Source organism: Phacochoerus africanus, chromosome 3 (genome assembly GCF_016906955.1).
Source record: "Phacochoerus africanus isolate WHEZ1 chromosome 3, ROS_Pafr_v1, whole genome shotgun sequence".
Lineage (NCBI taxonomy): Eukaryota > Metazoa > Chordata > Mammalia > Artiodactyla > Suidae > Phacochoerus > Phacochoerus africanus.
In genome coordinates, this window is record NC_062546.1 from 152,109,132 (window position 1) to 152,128,438 (window position 19,307).

A 19,307-nucleotide genomic window follows, 5' to 3' on the forward strand; every position below is an offset into this window, starting at 1 on the left:
GTCACTTATCCTCTTTGAATCTCAGTTTATCACCGCTAAAGGAATTATAATCAGATCCATTCAATTTATGGCATTCTTATTTGTTTGAGGATCAAATTAGATTATGGAACTAGTGATAAAATGCTTTATAGGCATTTGATGGTATTATCCCTCTATCACTACTACTACTACTAAATAAGCTTTAAGATCTGATCTCCTCCTATAAATTTTTAATATTGTGATGCTCCTTCCTAACAAAGTTCAGGGGAGCCCTTTGTTGCCATTGTTTTCTTTTCACCCACCTATACATCTAGTATCCAAGGGATACAGTCTGCTTAGATCATTCTGGGGGGAAAAAAAAAACCTGTTTTGAAGGAATGAAAGTGAAAACTTATGTCAAACATTCAGGTCTACTTGCCAGATAACGGTTATGAAATGACCTGATTAAGGGAAGATCATTATTTATATAGTTTCTTCCCCTTGGAATTAGATTGAAACTAGATTGATAACCAGATTTAGTGAGCCATTTATATGTGTCTCATTAACGTAGAATAATTAGTAAATTAATGTATACCAACAAAGCTTTTCCCTTCACTTTTTAACAATGAAAGCTAATTGTTCAGCTGAAGCTATAGGACACTGAGTAAGCCACTTAATCCATCTGAACTTTAGTTTTATTGTATAAAATGAGGGAATAATGTTGAATGATCTCTAAGGCCCTTTTTGCACTGAAAAGATTTGACTTTTTGTATGTCTTTGAGTATGACATATGTAAATGATATTATACTTTTCACACCAGGAAAAAATTATCTTTAGCTCTTTGAAATGGTTCTTCTCTCTCAGTTATTCTCCATTATATTATTCATTTTCATTATAGCTCTTACCACAGTCTCTAATTATCTTGTTCTTTTTTTCTTTTTTTTTTTCAGGTTTTATTTATTTATTCATTTATTTATTGAAAAGTTGTGTTCATTTTTTTTTTTTATTTCCCCAATACAATTTTTTTCCTACTGTACAGCATGGTAACTGAGTTATACATACATGTATACATTGTATTTTCTCACATTATCGTGCTCCATTGTAAGTGACTAGACATAGTTCCCAGTGCTACGCAGCAGGATCTCATGGCTAATCGATTCCAAAGGCAATAGTTTGCATCTCTTAACCCCAAGCTCCCCATCCACCCACTTCCTCCCTCTCCCCCTTGGCAACCACAAGTCTATTGTCCATGTCCATGATTTCCTTTCCTGAGGAAAGGTTCATTTGTGCCATATATTAGATTCCAGATGTAAGTGATATTATACAGTATGTGTCTTTCTCTTTCTGACTTACTTCACTCAGTAAGTCTCTAGTTCAATCCATGTTGCTGCAAATGGCATTATTTTTTCTTTTTTATGGCTGAGTAGTATTCCATTGTGTATATATACCACATCTTCCTAATCCATTCATCTGTTGATGGACATTTGCGTTGTTTCCATGTCTTGGCTATTGTGAATAGAGCTGCAATGAACATGCAGATGCATGTGTCTTTTTTAAGGAAACTTTTGTCCAGATATATGCCCAAGAGTGAGATTGCTAGGTCATATGGTAGTTCTATGTATAGATTTCTAATTTACCTCCGTACTGTTCTCCATAGTGGTTGTACCAATTTACATTCCCACCAAGAGTGCAGGAGGGTTCCCTTTACTCCACACTCCCTCCAGCATTTGTTATTTGTGAATTTATTAATGATGTCCATTCTGACTGGTGTGAGGTGGTATCTCATGGTTGTTTTGATTTGCATTTCTCTAATCATCAGTGATGTTGAGCATTTTTTCATGTGTTTGTTGGCCATCTGTACCTTGGAAAAATGTCTATTCAGGTCTTTTGCCGATTTTTCCATTGGGTTGTTAGCTTTTTTGCTGTTGAGTTGTATAGGTTGTTTGTATATTCTAGAGATTAAGCCCTTGTCGGTTGCATCATTTGAAACTATTTTTTCCTATTCTGTAAGTTGTCTTTTTGATTTCTTTTTGGTTGCCTTTGCTGTGCAAAAGCTTGTCAGTTTGATTAGGTCCCATTGGTTTATCTTTGCTCTTATTTCTCTTGCTTTGGGAGACTGACCTGAGAAAACATTTGTAAGGTTGATGTCAGAGAGTGTTTTGCCTATGTTTTCTTCTAGGAGTTTGATGGTGTCCTGTCGTATATTTAAGTCTTTCAGCCATTTTGAGTTTATTTTCATGCATGGTGTGAGGGTGTGTTCTAGTTTTATTGATTTGCATTCAGCTGTCCAGGTTTCCAAGCAATACTTGCTGAAAAGATTGTCTTTTCCCATTTCATGTTCTTGCCTCCTTTGTCAAAGATTAATTGACCATAGGTGTCTGGTTTTATTTCTGGGTTCTCTCTCTGTTCCATTGGTTTGTATGTCTGTTTTGGTACTAGTAACACACTGTCTTGATGACCGTGGCTTTGTAATAGTGCCTGAAGTTTTGCCTCCTGCTTGGTTTTTGTTCTTCAGAATTGCTTTGGCAATTTTTGGCAATACACCTCCTTGGTCAGGTGTATTCCCAGGTATTTGATTTTTTGGGGGTGCAATTTTATTTTATTTTATTTTATTTTATTTATTTATTTTTTTGTCTTTTGTCTTTTTTGTTGTTGTTGTTGTTGTTGCAATTTCTTGGGCCGCTCCCACGGCATATGGAGGTTCCCAGGCTAGGGGTTGAATCGGAGCTGTAGCCACCGGCCTACGCCAGAGCCACAGCAACGCGGGATCCGAGCCGCGTCTGCAACCTACACCACAGCTCACGGCAACGCCGGATCGTTAACCCACTAAGCAAGGGCAGGGACCGAACCCGCAACCTCATGGTTCCTAGTCGGATTCGTTAACCACTGCGCCACGACGGGAACTCCCAAGGGGGTGCAATTTTAAAAGGTATTGTATTTTTATATTCATTTTCTAATATTTTGTTGTTAGTATATTGAAATATGACTGATTTGTGAATGTTAATCTTATATATATCCTGCTACTTTGCTGAATTTGTTGATCAGTTTGAGTAGTTTTTGTGTTGAGTCCTTAGGCTTTTCTATATAAAGTATCATGTCATCTTCATACAGTGACAGTTTTACTATTTGGATGCCTTTTATTTCTTTTGTTTGTCTGAGTGCTGTGGCTTGGAATTCCAGTACTATGTTGAACAACAGTGGTGAGAGTGGACATCCTTGTCTTGTTCCAGATTTTAGTGGGAAGGCTTTCAGCTTTTCTCCAATGAGTATTATATTTGCTGTGGGTTTGTCATAAATGGCTTTGATTATGTTAAGGTATGCTCCCTCTATACCCACTTTGGTAAGAGTTTTTATCATGAATTGATATTGGACTTTGTCAAATGCTTTCTCTGCATCTACTGAGATGATCATGTGGTTTTTGGCTTTTCTTTTGTTAATGCGGTGTATGATGTTGATTGGTTTGTGTATGTTGAACCATCCTTGTGCACCTGGGATGAATCCCACATGGTCATGGTATATGATCTTTTTTATATATTGTTGGAGTCAGACGGCTACAATTTTGTTGAGAATTTTTGCATCTATATTCATCAAAGATATTGGCCTATAGTTTTCTTTTTTGGTATCTTTGCCTGATTTTGGAATTAGGGTGGTGGTGGCATCATAGAATGTTTTTGGGAGTGTTCCTCCTTCTTCAACCTTTTCAAAAAATTTAAGGAGGATGGGTCTAAGTTCTGCTTTGTATGTTTGGTCGAATTCACCTGTGAACCATCTGGTCCTGGACTTTTATTTGTAGGGATTGTTTTTATGACATACTCAGTTTCATTTCTAGTGATCAGTCTGTTCAGTTGATCTATTTCTTCTTGATTCAGTTTTGGCAGGCTGAGGGTCTCTAGAAAGTTGTCCATTCCTTCTAGGTTGTCAAATTTGTTAGCATACAATTGTTCATAGTATTCTCCCATGGGTTTTTGTATTTCTATATTATCCATTGTGACTTATCTTTTTCCATTTCTGATTTTGTTTATTTGGGTTTTTTCTCTCCTCTTCTTGGTGAGCCTAGCCAGAGTTTTGTCAATTTTGTTTACCTTTTCAAAGAACCAGCTCTTGGTTTTATTGATTTCTTCTATTGTTTTTTGAATCCCTATTTTATTGATTTCCTCTTTGATCTTTATGATTTCCTTCCTTCTGCTGACGTTAGGTTTTGTTTTTCTTTTTCTAATTCATTTAGGTGTTAGGTTAAGTTATCGATTTGAGATTTTTCTTCTTTTTTGAGGAAGGCCTGTATTGCTATGATATTATCTTGATCATGGAAGGATGCCCAGTGCCTGGAAAAGTGAGTGTCTAGCATGTAAGGGGGAATCCAGTAAATATTTGTTAAATTGATGGATAAAGGAATGTATGAATGCAGCTCTCTTTCCAGAGTGCAGGCTCCTTATTCTTTAAAATAACTTCACTCAGGGTTCAGTGGGATAAAGTTGTAGTTAAATCTACCATTCATGGAGAAGAATCACTAGAGGATATGGTTAAGTGTTTTGCTTCTTATACATGAGAACCATCTGTATTTTATTTATTTATGGCCTTATTACTTTAACTAATCAAGAGAGGGATTTTCATCTGTAAGTTGTTTATGCGCTTGTATTTTTTTTTTACAACTAAATTTGATTAGCCCCTTTCTTCCTAAAGTTTATGATTAGCTGTCACACTTGAGTATATAATAACATCTAGGTATACTTTTTGCAATTATTTTATTTTGCAAAATACCTTTTTTTCTATTGGGGCATGGACTTCCATGTGAGGGAATAACTTTTATCACCATTAAATGTGAATTGTAAATTTTGGAATTTTCTATGAAAAGTAATGCAGTTTGAAATTTCCTACCGAGATAATAGAACATGACGAGTTCTCCCTCACTTACATAATTTCTCATAACATGGAAGTGTTTGAAAATCTTGTAATTTATCCTTAATTGCCTGAATCACTCCTTGCTTCAACATACATTCAAGTTAAGGTCACTCAGGGAGAAATTTTCTCAGCTTTAAATTTCTTGGAAATATAGACCTTTCTTTGTAAGATAGGACACCATGGACCTTTGACTCCCTGTGAAGTAAACCCTTGCAAATTAGAAAAAAAAATTTTTTAAATTGATTTGTAATGCAGGGTCATGAATATCGGTGACAGTGGAGTCTGCTATTCCCTGTTAGAGGACTCTATCATCACTCTGTTTTGAACAGTTAAAGGAGACATGATCTCTTTTATTGTCCTTGATGTTTTTTACAACATGAAATAGTTTTTCTAACAATGTTAATTTTATCTGTAAGCTAACAATTCTTCTTCATTGAAAAACTGTCAAATTTTGGTAGAGCAAATTAATGACTCTTTTTTTTTCTTTTTTATATTACTCAATTTATTACATTTGTAGTTGTACAATGATCAAATTAATGACTCTTCATGAAGACAAGCCTTTGCAACCTTCTATTATGATGCCCCTGCCCCTGGATCTAGGAACCATTCCTGACACTACAGTTAAGCTCAGCTGTGTTTCATAAGAATACTCTAGATTATAAATTAGCCAGAAGGTAAAAAGCAAACCCCTTAACACATGAAGGAACCCAGGTTGTGACATAGTAAAGGAACACAGGACACAAAGTACTTTCATTTGCTTGCCCGAAAGGCATTTGTTGTGCCTTGGCCCCAGTGGACCAAACGCTCTTCATAACCTCCTTGCTGAATAGCAAAGTGTTGGGCAGGAGACTCATCACAAACTTCTTTCAGTATCACACATGCCTGTGTGTATATTTCCACCATACTTTTACTTTGACAATTCTTGAACAGCAGCACATTGCATATTAATTGAGTACAACTGGTTTTGAATTGCCTTTAAGAAGGTGCAAATTATGGCTTCAAAGTGACCTGATAGAGGTGCAAATGAATGTTAGAACAACATTTCTAAAATGGAATCATTTGAAACATACACATATAGACATGAATTCAGAGTCAGTCTACTTCATTTTTTAGTTGGTAGCTTACTGCCTTAAAATGGGAAATAAATGTGTGAATTCTATCCAGGGTGTGAAACTCTCCATTTGTACAGACGGGAAACTTGGTAATAATTATGAATATAGAAATAGCAGACATTATACAGAAGTTTTGCAACAGTTTAATTTTAAATGCAAGTGTTTCAGAGTGTTTTAAATTGGCTTGGAGAGATTTTCTTGAAGTCTTTGATATTGAAAAGTTAGGGATTTCCGAACAGCCTACAAATGCTACTTTGCTTATAATTCGAAAACAGAAAGTTGCATTGACTAATCTTTTATTTCTAAAGCTGCTTATTCTCAGTGTGTTTGAATCTGATAAAACCAGGAGGCCCAACTTAACCCAGCCTAAACAAAACTTCACCTTTTCTCTCTTCTCACATCAGTGGACAACGAGCCTCAGCTGCAGGGAGCATTAGAGACGCTTGCCCAGTCTCCAGGCCAGCTGGAAGGCCAGGTTCCCCTGCTCTCAGCCAAATAGACACTGGCACTAAGTTACCCTAGGGCAGAGGTTTAACATGGTTTGAATGAAGCTTGGATTTTGAAGTATCCATCCCTTTAGGTTGATGTCACTGGGAGTCCAAGACTCCTCTTTCATTAACTGGCCTCTCTCATCAATGGCAATGGTGACAAAAAACAGCCAACTGCTAAAACGGTTGGTTCTTTTTTATTATTTGTAATTTTGTCTATTTGCATGAGAGCCTGGCAGCATATGGCCTGATGAATTAAAAAAAAACAAAACCCTGTAAACCCTCATCTACTGGCTGGAGCCTCCAGCTCGTGGCATTAGCAGGGGCTAGTGCAGCTCCACCTGCCTCTTGTCTGGAGAGTGGGGGCATAAACTGATGACCTACTAGGTTTCCACGTCCAAATCATGCTCAGCTAATGCCATGATTTAATTCCTAACAGTATTGTCAAAAATGGCTCAAAGTGGCAACACCCACTGTTTCAGTAGTAAATCTGATTGGCAAGCTACCCACTCTCTACCCTGCCTAATACTCTACACTAATTACGCCTTATCAGGCCAACAGGAATAGAGAGGAGCAGAAGTGTTTTGAATCCATGTATGCAGGTCAGCTTTGAGTAGAAATACATAGAGATATACATTCTTATCATTGTTCCCTGCTAAAAGGGGCTAGCAGCAAACCCTTAGAGAAGGAAACAAACCTCTTTGCAATGCATCTATTTACTTTCTTATGCACTTGGTCTTTCAAAGTCAAAGGTTTATACAGTTCTTGAATTTTGATTTGCCTTAATTAGCCATTTTCTTTAATCATAAAGTTAGAAAAATAAATTTATTTTACGATTTCTTTTGAGAACTGTATTTTCTTTTGCCTGGAACAAAGAAATTACAATTCGTACTTCATTGTTAAAACAAATCACAAACCTTTTCCTCTCCTTCATTTTGTGTGCATTTGATTATACAATGTCAAACAAACTCTACCGAGAAACAATGTACAGACTTTCAATAATGGGTATGAAAGTAAAAAATGAACTCATTTTGAAATTCTAAATCAGCCAACTAACTCATTTTCATGTAGTTAATAAATCTTTCCTTTCCCTACATTTTAAGATTGCTAAATACATTTACACTAAATACATGAAGTCAGGATTGCCAGCTATCAAAGAAAGGAGGAAAGAATTTGGGGGTAAAAGCTTCTATGATCTTATGAAGTGTGAAATTTTCTTGATAAACCACAGCAGACACATTCAGTACTATGAGACTGAGCATAGATAGAACAGTTTAAGATGCAGAACACACATTCCTGCTAAATGCTAGGCATTTCTAGCTCACTAAAATCCTAAAAGTAACTGTGTGAGGTGTTTTATGTTTATTATTTTATGTTTAACAGAACAAGAGTACTGACCAATCAGAATGATAGCGTTGGAGTAGAACCTCAGAAGCCTCCCACTTTGCGAGGCATTGACCCTTTGGTTCCTGAATTTGAGGAGGTCCAGAGGATCCTGGTGTAGAGTGGGTCATGGGGTTTGGTGGGATTTAGGTGGAAACTATTTGTCAATGTGTGAAAGTGCTTCAACTCTTTATTACCAATATGGCAGTACCTCTGTGAGCTGGCTGAATGTTGGTCCCAGCGGTAGGTATTATTTTACAGACGAAGAGGCTGTGGCTTAGAGAGGTTAATTAACTTGTTCAAAATCACACAGCTCATAGGAATCAGAGCCAGAATTAAAATCCATATCTGTTTCATTCCAAACACTGAGCTCTTTTTTTCTATGCCATTCTGCTACTATAATGCTTCTTGAAAATTTTGCGCTAAAGAGTCGAGTCCAATTTTTGCTGAGATTCCATCTGAGTAATGTGGATAAAGACATCAGATATACCCTAGCAAGTGATGACAGTTGACTGAGAGCAGAGAAATTCTATTTTAAACTCAATATATTCCTACATGTAATTGATGCTTAGTAGTTTGTTGAATTAAAATGTTACTGATGTACTTTTATATAGAGAGGTATGCAGGATGTATACCAGCTCTCTTGTTAGATAAGATGCAATTCTAGGTAAGAACAAGATATTAAAGAAATTTAAAAATGCTGTTACTTTTTTACAGTTGAAGTAGTTTAGTTTAAATAGAACTGAGCTAAGTGAGCAAGTTTTGCTTTGACTCAAAATGAATATAAATTACTATAGCTTAAATTGTAAGGTACACTTTGAGGTTTAAAATTTTCACATGCAGAAGTGAAGTTTTGTCCTGAACAGTAACATGTATGAAGTGCTATGTTGTTGATTTCTTCCTAAGGAAATTAATAAATTGGCAAAGAAATACAAATTGATTAGGGGCTAAGATCTGTCCCTTCTTATGGGACTGATCAGGGAAAGACCATAGATACACTCTAATATATACCATATTAGATTTAGCAAAATAAGTTCAAAGAATATTGATTTTTTACTAGATAAAATGTAACTACAAACAGTCCTTAATATAAGAACAGATTTTGTTTCAAGTATTTATTTATGATTTGGTATTCTAGAATTTCATATGCAAATTTCTATGTAGAAAACTGAAAAGTCAGTAGATAAGTCCTCAGTCTGACTAAGAAATTCATTTTACTGTTACCTATAACTGTATCTCAACTACAGAACAAATTGTGTTTTAGGCTCTGTTTTTCATGTATTATATTGTTAATGATGAAACAACATTAGGAATTACAAATTAATTTCCAGGAACATATTTGCATTTGGACCTTCAGTCTTAACATAAACAAGGAAACAAACCCATCATTGAGATTACATCCTTGTATATTTTCTCAGGAATAAGACAGAAGCTGGTCAAGGAAGGGACTGAAGAATGAAGTTAATTGATAAATTTGTAGTGTGATTTTAGGAAAACACTTTGAAGAAGACTATAAATCTGTGTTGCAAATTTGGAAGTTAGGCATATCCTTCTAATCTGCATAAACTGAATGACATGTCTTTCTTCTCTTTCTTCATCTATTTCTTAAACGCAAGTTGAGTCCAGAGAATCTCCATGCCTTTGCCTGGCCCACTTTTCTTGTTGATATGTGGAAGCTCACTATAGGGCAAGATCTACAGGATATTCAAAGGTCCCATGTCAAAAAAAATTTATCTCTCATTACAGCCTTCTTTTCACTAGGGCATCCATTCTGTTACCAGGGTCTATTCACTGTGCAAATATTTTTTACATTTCTATCCTCTGCACAGCACAGTCCTAATTGATGGGCAAATACGGAAACAAATAAAACGTGGTTTCCTCCCTCAAAGATTATCTTCTAGAAAAGAAGTAAAGAAACACACAAGTAAAACAAGTATTAAGCCAAGAGCTTAATCAAGAAAGTAAAAACATGCTTGCAAAGTAAATAGTTCAGATAAGGGAGAGGTACCATGAATTCTAAAGGAAAGAGTACTGTAGTGGAATTGAGACATTGATTTATAGAAGGGCAGGACAACTGAGACTGAACTTAAAATTATGTGTTTGAGTGGATGAAAATGGAATAAAGGCATAGAGCATGGGAAAGAAAAGGACTCAATACCAATTGGTGATTTGTTGGAAAGGGTTAATGAAACAGAAGACAGTCTAGGTTTGACATGCACTCCTTCAATCACCCACTAACCAGTTGTATAGGAATAGTGATAACCTGATATGGTAGAATGGAGCTTTGGCTTGGCAGATGGTGGGTGTGTGTGGGGGAGACAAAGCTATTGAAAGACAGAAGTTCATTTCAGCCACACACCAGAGATATGGTTTTGGATGAGAAGCTAGTCTTTTCCTCTCTCATGTTTCTTCAAATATGCAATGAGGGATTTGAGTTTAATGGTTTTGTATGAGAAGCTAGTCTTTTTTTGTCTCATGTTTCCTCAACTATGAAATGAGGGGTTTGAGTTGAATGGTCTCTAAAATGCCATCGAATTCATAGTTTCTGTGTGCTTTGATTCATTTTCATGAAAAGAGAGTTAAGTGAGATAGTTGCAGAACAGAGAGGTCTGGAAGGGGGTCTCCAGAAAGGGGTTCTAAAGAGGTCCAGAAGAAAGCAGGAGTGACAGGCAGCAGGTGGAGAAGTGTGGAGCTAAGCAGAGGCAGGAGAGCATCTAGAGAGACATTTCTGTTGTTTCAAACGGTATCTGGGTCTGGCCCTGAGATCCTGTGTCACTACCCTAGATTCCCCCTGTTAAGCAGACACATTCATTAACTACACCCTTTCTTCTCTCTCTTGCACTTCCTTTGCTGTTATCACCGCCCCACCCTTTAACCATGTGCACCCAAATAGTGGAGAGCAGAGAGCACAGAGGAAATGGGCCTCTGCTTCTTTCTTGTGGTGGCTTCTGGAGCTCTTGCTTTTCCCTTTTTGATTTGTACGTTCTGAACTGCTGTGATGGTGGCAACTGCACCTCTGCTCCTTTTGTTTGCAAGTAACAAGGCCAGTAACCTGATGACTCTGTCTTTCCAACCTGCCCAGACACAGCTTGAGACAACATTTTCAAGTATCTCCAGTTCTGTGTGAGATAGAGAGGTTGGTTAGCAGTAGGGACTAAAAAGAGACCTAGTGAATGCATCTCCAGGGATCCCAAGGGAAAAAGACTCTAGTTATTAAAAAAGCAGTAGCAATTACAAGCTGGAGAGCCAGGGTCACTACCCAAAGTTTTTCTCAGTATGCCAAATGCAGCCTTATGTGGGACTTCCATCAACATGTAGTTATTGAGTGCTTACTGTATGTCAGACACTATTACGGATGCTATAATTTTCTCTTAGCTTCCTGTCATTATGATAAATGAAAATAAAGTAGAAATTTTAGTGTTTTATAATATATTTCTGCTTCATGTGGTAGCACTTAGAACATGTACCACTGTGGAAATCTGTTAACATATATATATATGTATTTTTTTCTGGCATGAGTTATAGTGTTGAAAGTACCTCAATGCATTTCATTAACATTTTTCTTTAGAGTGATCAGCCTATTTCTTAGGAAGTATTACGTGGATATGCTTGCCATTTATTTTTGCTCTGTGAGAGCAATGCCTCCTGATATTAAGTCATCTTGTTAATATCTGTCTCATCCCTTGTCACAGTCCTCTAGGCTCCATCAATATGGAACTAGCTGCTGTACTATCTTGTGTCTCTAGATCTTTGCATAAGTGAGGTTTCTGGATGAGAATGCATTTCCTTGTATGTAAAATGCCCATGCAATCCTATTTACAACTGTTAAAAAGATCTCCTTTGACCAGTTCTTCCACCCCAGTGAGAGCAGCCATTTCTCTGTTCAGGATCCCTGTATTCTATACAAACTCTTATAATCCTTGCTCTCACATGGAAGTCACAGTTACTTGCTCAGGTTTCTTTTCCCAACTGGACATCGAGGGCAGGGACTATATCTTATTTGTGGTTATATACTCAGAATATAAAGAAGAGAAGTTCAACTTATGTCTAATAAATTAGATGAATGAATAAATGGATGAATGGATGAACAGGCAAGCAAATGACACATGCATGCCTACCTTCAACTGATGTGAACACATTGTGCTAGTATTGTGTGGAATCCAAGGAAAAATATACGAGGGAAGCTCTCCTAAAGTTGCCTTAGAAGGTGCTACAGCAATGCATTGTAAGGGATGCATGTAATGGTTCCTGAATGATACACCTTACAGGAAGAAGCTGCCCCTTTCTCAATAATACAGTCTTATAATAGTCTTCGTAAATTAGAAGAAATAGTTTTAAAAGGCAGAACTCTGTAGGTAAAGAAAATTGAGTGGTCTAAATGCTTCACTACTCCATACATGGGTATAGTGGAAACATTTCACTGCCTGCTAGCCCACTGCCACCACCGCTGGCTTCTCAGTTTTAGTCTTCGAGGCTCACCTGAACTTGGCACGCTCTGTGTTAGATTACTCAACCTGTCTGCCCCACAGAAACTCACCTCCCTAACTGCTGCGTGCTGCTTTCTCTTTTTGAGAGTTGGACTACACCCAAAGCTACTGTCAAATGTCATGGGGATGAGACTTCACAAGGTAAGTGGAAAAAAAACATAAAAAAACAAAACAAAACAAAAAAAAAAAAAATAAAATAAATGCTTTTCAAAACAGAATTTGGTGAAGGCATTGGCCCAAGAATGATAGGAAGCACAACCTTACAGGGTTTCTTAATTGGGGTGTGGCAGTGCCACACAGCCCTGCTTTACATGGGATCCTGGATGGTGTGAATGAAAAGAGTCAGAGGCTGGGTTCCCAAATGTCCTATCTGAGAAGGAAGTGGGCTAAACAAGAGGAAATGCTCTATTTTTCAAGGAAAGGTTATCAGGATTTTAAAAGCCAAATGATGGCCAGAAAACATAACTGAAGTTTTACTGATTCCTTGATTTTTAGAAGACTTTCTTCTTTTTTGTTTCATTCTAAAAGTCTATCTTTAAGTTCAAAAAGCAAATTAAAGCAATTAAGTTGGCAATTCCAAAAAGACACAGTCCTTGCACAGCAGATATCCTCTTTTTTTTTTTTTTTTTAATTTACCCTCAGGAGTTTTAAACTTGGGGTGGAATCAGTATCATGTGGAAGATTTTTGTTAGCCTTCTGGCAAATACAGCGTGCATGGCTATTTTAAATGGTCATTTAATCATCATCTAAAAATGCTGTATGATTCAATATTTGCAATCATGGAATAATGCCATTTGCAGTAACATGGATGGATATAGAGATTATCATACTAACTGAAATAAGTCATTTTATATGTGGAATCTAAAATATCATGTATCATTTGTATGTGGAATCTAAAAAATGATCCAAATGAACTTATTTATAAAATGGAAATAGACTCACAGAGTTAGAAAGCAAGTTTATGGATACCACAGGAGGTAGGGTGGGGGAGGGATAAATTAGGAGTTTGGGATTAAGAGATACAATGACTATGAAATAGATAAACAAGGACCTAATATATAAGTATATTAGCATTGGTTCTCAGTCACCCTGAGCACCCCTCTTTTCAGAACCTTGGTGCTTCTGTTCCTAAAATCATTAACAAAGACATCTGCTCTCAGGACCAGCAGTAACCTTCACAAGACCAGCTGCAATCTTCTGCCAAAATGTGTGCTTAACTATACCACCCCCTTCACCAGAATCACATATACACTGAGCTCCCAACCTACCTCTTTGGAGAAGTTCCTCAGAGCTATCTGAGAGGACTATAGACCTCATTTTTTCCCACATAAAACAACTCACAACTCTAATGCTGTGCTTTTTTTTTCAGTCAACACTAGAAACTGTAAAGATAGTAACACATACTGTAGCAAAACCATTTGTGTCTTCTAAAATCAATCACTACGAAAAAATAACATACAATAAAAATCACTACGAAATCTTTATCTTGCTTTCAGGGCTTGTAAGTTTAGAATTGGTATTCGTAAATGGTTCTATTTAATAAAGTAAAAATAGATGGGTGCCTGAATATTACCATCCAACGTCAGTAAAAGTGGTGCACAATCCCACCCTTGGAACTAGTAGAAAATACAACTAGACTTAGGAACATAAACATTCAGATGACTAAAACTCATGATAAAGGGGACATATATCTTACCTGAAAATACTGGTTTTCTGGTCATTACTTGTATTGTTAATGATTCAAATCATATATTTTGCCTCTGCCTTCTTGCATTTCTAAGACAATGCTGCTTTATTTTCAGAATGTTTACCATTTCTAACTCAATATTCTTTTCCCAAAATTTCTATCAGAGGGCTCCTTAAAGTTCACTTTATGTATATAAAACACACAGCCATTGAATCAGTGTGGTCATCCTCTCAGTTACAGCTTCCCTGGCCCAGGAATTTTGTAGGCCCTAGGTAACCATAAATGCCTAAGCAGTCAAGAATTAACTTCCTAATGTTTCCTCAGAAAATTTCCAAAAGTGATAGGTAACAACCTTAAAAGCATCAAGAACTCATCACATGAAAAAAAAGTACATTTAAAAAAAAAAAAGTATTTTTTTCAGGGAATGCAAAGAAATTCCAAGTGGCGGATAAAGGCAAGCCTTGAGTACATTGCCTGGAACCTCTACCAGATCATCAAGGCTGAAATCTGAAGGAGAATAATTACCTGGGGAGCAATCAGCCACCATGAGTCAAAGCCTGAAACTAAGGGTGAGGGCAGGGTGGAGAAAGATTTAACTAGAGTTGTTGTAAGTATATCTAGCCGAAGCAAGGGGAGCTGGATCTTATGCTAGCAATCATTTTATTTCCATTTCAGCCAACTTTTAGCCTCTGTCTCCCTTTTCTACATCCTGCTCAACCATCACCCTGCACACTTTTTCCTAAATAATCAACATTTACAACCTGTCAACTGAAAAAACAAAACAAAACAAAACAAAAAAACAACCCATAATGTGAGAATTATGAGTTAAGTTTTACCTGGGAAAAAATGAGGATATTAGCCAAGAAGACAGCCTCTCAGATAGCTCTGAGCAACTGCTCTAAAGGAGTAGGTTGGGAGGTCAGTATATATGTGATTCTGGTGAAGGGGGGTAGTGCAGTCAAGCACACACTTTGGCAGAAGATTTCGGCTAGTCTTGTGACAGTTACTGCTTTTCACGAGGAACCAGCAGATGTCTTTGTTAATGATTTTAGTGCTTTTCTAGATATGAGAAGATGCAAAAAAACGGGCTTATAGAATCTTCTTCTGAAAATACCTATCTGAAAGCCTCTTCTACCAGTTTTCCCCAGAGCATAGAGTGCCTCATTCCTGATCTCTACCCTGAACTCCTTCCAGCATGTGTTGAAGGTCAGTGACTACAGCGACTAGGGACTTAATCCTTGTAGAGGCAGATGGCAAGTGAAAATTTTTAGTTGGCACTAGTTTACTACTGTTTTAAAGGTACATCAATGGTATAAACTTAGGAAGAACGTTAAAAATCATCATGGTAAAATAAGAAACTGGACCAATACATAAACCATTTTGGACATTTTTAAATTAATTCAAAAATTATTTTTCTGAGAAAAGGAAAGTATATTTAAACTCTGAAATTGGGAAAAAGTAATTCTGAGTATTTTTCCAAGCTTTAGGTTTTCTTTGAGTGATTTTCCCCTCATCACCATATTGACAAAAACAGACTCTTTCCTTTTTTCAAAAAAAGTATGTATTATAAAGAGAAGTAGAGGAGTATTCAACTAATGCAGTGTAAGAATTCTGAATTTCTAATACACAAGCTTAATAAATCACCCAACAGCAACAAATTGCAAAGGTTAGTAATTGTTTTCTTTCTCTATAAATGCTGTGCTTTGACAATCATTTGTTTACGGCAGAAGTCTTTGGCGTACTTGAACCAGCAGAGTATAAAAGAAATACATATATACACACATGAATACATGAATGCAAATACCCTTTTCGCTATTCTTTTGGAAGGAAATCAGCAGTACCTTAAAGAGCAATAGGTCAGATTACTGCTCTTCCTGGAATCTCACAATCAACCTTCTACTTTCTGTCACTCTAAGTTAACACTTCTGAAAAAAATTGGAGAGTGGGGCACTTCAGTATCCTTTTCAAAATGAAGGAGCTATACTTCTAGGATGATAAAGCCCTGATGAAAGCCCAAGCCATTAGAATCCCATGGGAGGTTTGCATCTGTTGATTAGCTGAGAAGTTTACTTTCAGTATTACCATGCCCCTGTCACTCCAGTTTCCTTCTGGTAGAAGCCACTATAGATATTAGACATCAGTTCAAGACATGTTTGATAAGACATGTTTCTACAGGGAAGGCCCTCAAGTGCCCTAGGGTTTTCCTTAATTGTGAGGTTTAACATCCTTACCCTTTTTAAGATCTTGAAACATAAAACATTGAAACAATATACTTCAATCTTATTAGTAGAGAAAACAGTAGAGAAAATTAGTAGTAGAAAATGTATTGACTAACTACAATGACCTCTCATCCTATACACAGAGAGTGACCCTGGAGAATCTTCACAGGAATTGAAATAAAATCCTTCCCTATGTTCTAAGTGTGTCTGCCAAGTAATATGCTCAGAAATGCATTAATGGACAACCATTTAACATGATGTTCTTTATAAATGTCGTTGACCTGCCTGCTCTGTACTTGCAGTCTCTAAGATTTATTATTTTCTGTTCTCATCTTAAAACTACGGATATAATTCATTTCTAGTAAAGCACCATCAAAGAAAAATAAACAGAATGTCTTTCTTTTAACTGTATGTACACACTGATGTTATCTGCTGTTTGATAAATAAGAGGAAGTCCTGAGAGAGAAATAGGTTTAAAAATAATTTCATGAGGAGAGCTCACTGAGTGTTTTCATGTGATTCAGATATAAAAATGATCACAAAGTAAAAAATAAGAGAGCAGGTATATTACTGAAAATGTAATGAGCAGTATACAAGTATTTCTGCATGTGAATATGGAGATCTTTAAGCAGTTAAAAAATTTGTAACTGAAATTTTATGTGTAGTAAATCTTTTTTTCTTTCTTTCCTTCCTCTTCTTATTTTACTTTATTTTATTATTTTATTTTTTTGCTTTTTAGCATTGTATGTGTAGCATATGGAAGTTCCCAGGCTAAGGGTGGAATAGGAGCTACAGCTGCCAGCCTACACCACAGCCATGGCAATGAGGGATCCAGCTGTGTCTGCAACCTACACCACAATTCATGGCAATGCTGGATCCCCAACCCACTGAGTGGGTCCAGAAGATGAACCCGCATCCTCATGGATATTAGTCAGGCTTATAACCCACTGAGCCACAATGGGAGCTCCCCTAAAACTTTTAATATATTTTTTTTATGATCCACACATCATTTTATCTTATGTACAAAATTAATTGAATAATTAAATCATCTCTTAATCCATTCTCTCTTTTATATTTTCTCTCTTCCCTCCCCACACCCACACCATACCACCTTTTTCTTTACCAAATGCACAGTTGGAATATTTTGATGGACATTAAAAGATCGAGATCCATATAAAGCTTCAGATAATAACAACTATAAGCACTGAAATTTTATTTAGAAAACTCAAAGTATTCCTATGAAATTAAAAAAATTAGATTATACAGGCTTATTTTACATGCTTATGGAACATATGGATACAAATTATATACACTTACTCTATTACCCATAAACTGATTTTAATGAAGAGTTTTTTCAGTGAACAATTTGATTTAGAAATGAAGAGAAATTGCTTTTGTCACAATAACACCTTCTTCCATTAGTGGCACCTACAAGAATAAAGCCTTTCCAAATCCTCTGGGTTCCCTAACCACTAAAATGGACCTCACTGTAGATATATCTTGGGTTTGGTCCAAAGAGATTTATATTCAAAAAGTGTCAGCACTTTAAGTTGGCTTCATCTAGAACAGTGAAAATCACAAACACTAGGAATAGAACTCTAGTCTTCAACTTCTAGTTCTATATTCTGGTGGCAAATAATACCTTGATTTACTTTTGTTTACTTTCAACTAGACAGGATGTTGATGAAATTCACATAGAATGAGCCCTTGCTCTGGGCCAAGTGAGACGTTCATACACTTTCTCAAATTTTACTTTCTATTGCCTTTTCCCACAACTTTTATTATATACTGCTCTGTAACTGACAACCACAAGCTTTTGTTTGTCTCTTTGCCTGAAAACTATTCCTCAAATACATTTGTTAAAAATTGGAACTCATTGTTCAATGGTCACTTTAAACAGTATCACAACATAATCATTTAGTAGGGTTTATTCTTTGCTAACAGACCTGCTTGTTGTTGACTAGACATGGCTTCTAAGCCATTAAGAATTACACATTTTCTTGAGTCTACCAGGTCCTGGGTGAGATAGCCAAGAAACTGAAGGAAGCAAGACTTTTTTGGCTCCAAGAGGGAGAAGTCTTTCCTTCATGAAAACTCAAATAATTTAGGAAGCTACAGGGAAAAACATGGATGAGGATAAGGATTGTCCAAGAAGAGGGGAGAGAAAGAAAAGGGTAGAAAAATAGAAGCATGCAAATTCAAAATTTAATCTGAGAATGAAAAACTCAGAAACTGAAAAGGATAAGCCAGCAAAGTAAGGGGAGATAGGATCCTAGAAGGAGAAATAAAAGGTGTTGTTTATCGTGGGGGGTGGGGGGTGGAGTGGGCGTGGGGGGAAGTTGTGAGAAGAATGGAGCCATCTGCAGTGTCAAATGTTGCAGTGAGCTCAAGTAACAGTGAGACCAGAGGAGAGCTCCGGAAAACCAGTGAGCACGATTTCATGGTAGATTTTGAGAGAACTGCTGTTAGAGAAGACAGAATGGCTGAGAGGGGTGGAAAGGAGAGCCGGTGAGCATAAACAACACTTTCAGAAATATTGGCTAATAGGAAGAAGCAGAGTGAGTAGCCTGAGCTGGAGAGAAGACTCAGGGAAGAGATGCGTTGGACTTTGTTTTTGTTTTTGAAAATAAAGCTTTCTGGTATAAATAGGAAATTTTAACCTAAAAAATTCCTAAAGTGTTTAGAAGTTTTCAGTGTTTAATATAACAAAATAGAAATAAAGAAATGGACAAAGTTCATGTAAATTGTCACTTGAAATAATTTACATTAAGCTTAAACACAAAATTTACGTATCTTTGAACTCAAGCTTGCTTTAGGATACACTGACACATATCTCATAAATACCAATTAGGATGACAAAGTTCACATTTTCGTTTCTGTGAATACTTTATATTCTGTATGCTATTGATGACACATGCAAAATATAATGTTTTTAGTTGAACATTAAGTTAGAATGCATTGTATCTTCAGAACATATCAGAAAATTTCATAGAAATAAAACATTTTCACTATAGAGTTCTGAACAAAACCTTAAAATAATAACTTTAAGGAAAAAGCAAAAGATTACGTCTGTC

The 19,307-nt window shown here is 36.4% G+C and overlaps 1 long non-coding RNA gene across 1 annotated transcript in view; it reads left to right on the forward strand.

The window, feature by feature from the left end:
• Nucleotides 1–12,172: 12,172 nt before the first annotated feature.
• LOC125123346 (uncharacterized) overlaps nt 12,173–19,307 on the forward strand; it is a 277,948-nt gene continuing 270,813 nt past the window's right edge. Inside the window, exon 1 of the long non-coding RNA XR_007134034.1 lies at nt 12,173–12,468. This is a non-coding gene — a long non-coding RNA (uncharacterized LOC125123346). The remainder of the gene's footprint in view (nt 12,469–19,307) is intronic.